We start from the raw sequence: 2345 nt of genomic DNA, 5'->3' as shown, positions 1-2345 counted from the left end.
CCCCGACGGCGCCTGCCCACCCGCCGCCCCCCCCGGGGTGCGCGGGGCTTCTATTCGCCCTCACACCCCCGCCCCCAGGAAAAAGGAGAGACGGCGTCGGCGGGGGGCGACCTGGTATCTCTCGGGCGAGATTAAGAAAAAAGCTGAGTTTTACTAGTTTCTCTTCTGCCTCCTTCCCGCCCCCGCCCAGCTCCGCAACTCCCGACCCACTCCGGAGCTCGCCCAGTCCCTCAGCTGCAATCGCCCCCAGCGCCCCTGCGGGTGACAGCGGGCTGGCTAGGGGAGCCCCTGCGCGGCCCGCAGCAGAACGGCGGCGGTGGTCTGCGCCGCCACCCCCGGCCTCTCCCCACACCCCCGGGCCGAGTTGCGCGAAGTGTCACTTCGCACGGAGCTACAGGCTTGCACGGAAACGGGGCCGCAGCGTCGCGGCTGCACTTGGGGTCCACCGTCCAGACACGCCCTCGGGGGAGGCTTCAGGGGGCGCAAGGCAGAGGGGTCAGCGCATACGTACTCTGGGCCGGGGGGCAGTCGCGTGCCAGCAGGTCCCCCACCCCAGCATCGTCTGGGCAGCCCAGTCTGCAGCCGCTGCCGCCGCGGCCGACGCGCCGTGGACGGTTTCCGCCCACCCTCTTCCCCGAGTCTGTGAGGCGGCGGCGGCGGCGGCGGCGGCAGAAGGAGGCGCCGCCTGCCAAGTTCAACCCCCACCGCTCCCTCCCAGCGCGCTCACACTTGAAGGAAGTTGCACGCCAAATGCAAAACCTCCGGCGAGTTGGATTTCTTTGCACTTTTAAAAAATCATATTTTTAAGGAAAGCAGGGGGTGGAAGGCCTAAAAGCAAGTTGCAGGCATAATAGTAAGTTGCCTGCAAAGTATTCCTTCCCCCCCCCAAAAAAAACTCCTGACCTCTCTTTCCACCCCCTCCATGGCCCGCGTCCAAGTGTCCCGTGGAGGCCCCTTCCCGAATCTTGACTTTTGCTGCACTCGACTCAATGCGTCGCCCACCCTTTCGTGTTCATGGGACCCCAGCCCCTCCAAATAAAACAAAATACACGCAGCTTTAAAATGTCAGCATATAGCTCCTATCAGCTGTTCCCGTTACGCGCCTCTCCCTCAGTCCGAGGGAAACACGTGGCTAATCCCTAAGGAGAGGGGCGTGGGGCGAGGGGCGAGGGGCGTCCGCGCGGGAGGCCCCAGCCCAGGCCCCCTGCCCCAGCGCACCGCGTCCGGTGGGCTTGGACGATGTCGGGACCGAGCCTCCTCCTACCTTGCGCGGCACACATAATTTTTGTGACTCGGGGAAAGGTGGTGCTGTGTTGCTTTAGGGTTTCAGGAGGTAACTTTTGCGCCCCCACAGGTGACAGTGCTTGCCAGCTCCAGACGGAGGCGGAGGCTGTCGCGCAGCTCCACCTAGCCCCTGCCTGGGCTCTCAGCTGTAGCTACTCTCTCATCAGGCCGCACTCCGACTCCGGCGGCGGCCGCCTCTGCTCTGACATCTTGAAGAGGATTGGAGGAAGCGCGTGCCGGAAGCCGCCCGCCGCCATCTTGGTAAAGGACGCTGATACTGACAGGCCGCGCGGCCACCATCTTTGCAAAGGTTCTCGATCTGGGCACCTAAAGTAGCCCTTCCTCGGTTCTGAGGGTAGTCGCCGCCCTATGTGTTGTCGGAAAACAAAGGAGAGAACTAGGCTTCTAGCAAGCTGCTGTCCGGAGACGATCTGCAACGGCCGCCTCCAGACAATTCTAGGACCGCCATATTGGCAAAGGAAGAGACGTTCGCTGCCACAGAAAAGGGAACCAAAACCTTTGCCAACGTAGAACCTTCAACCAGAATTTTATTAAGAGTGCTGAACAGTCCAGTTGTTAAGAGAACCCCTTTCTGAATACAGAGGAGATGACTCCTCTTTTCACTTGGTGCAAGTCGACTAGAGAGAGAGGCCTTTGCCTTGGTGCTCATAGAGGACAACTAAGTGCTACTATGTGTGAAAAGTAGAAATAGACATATTAAAGAGGTTTTTCTTCACTGATCTCATAATTCCCAAGAAAGAGTATGTAAATCCCATGATAGGCTTGCAATAAGTGTGTATGGAATTTAGTTCAAGTGATAATTCACTCCAAGAACACTACTTTGCCTATTTGCCAGTTTGGCCACCTTCCAAGTCTCCTAGAATCAGATGTCTTCTGTGAATTGAGTCCCAAAACAACCAACAATATCATGGGGGGAAAAAAATCAAGACCCAAACTTAATGTTACACATGTTTTAAAAGTGGCTTAATATGATTATCCTTGTAAATCTGCTTAAAAGTTATACTATGAATTATATATAAATACTTCATATATAAATAAGT

At 57.0% G+C, this 2345-nt stretch overlaps 1 protein-coding gene across 5 annotated transcripts in view; it reads right to left on the bottom strand.

Annotated features, from left to right (window-relative positions):
• NR3C1 (nuclear receptor subfamily 3 group C member 1) overlaps window positions 1-1504 on the bottom strand; it is a 93879-nt gene extending 92375 nt beyond the window's left edge. For 2 of the 5 annotated variants that reach the window (XM_015598120.2, XM_015598123.2), the window contains exon 1: window positions 1265-1504. The gene's annotated coding sequence lies outside the window, so the exon portion shown is untranslated. Of the gene's footprint in view, window positions 1-511; window positions 608-1264 lie in introns of those variants that run through there. The other 3 variants (XM_015598122.2, XM_006922973.3, XM_015598125.2) reach the window with 2 other exon arrangements.
• Window positions 1505-2345: the final 841 nt, after the last annotated feature.

Source organism: Pteropus alecto, unplaced genomic scaffold (assembly GCF_000325575.1).
Source record: "Pteropus alecto unplaced genomic scaffold, ASM32557v1 scaffold78, whole genome shotgun sequence".
Classification (NCBI taxonomy): domain Eukaryota; kingdom Metazoa; phylum Chordata; class Mammalia; order Chiroptera; family Pteropodidae; genus Pteropus; species Pteropus alecto.
Note: the sequence above shows the minus strand (reverse complement) of the source record. Positions and strands in the feature narration are given on the sequence as shown.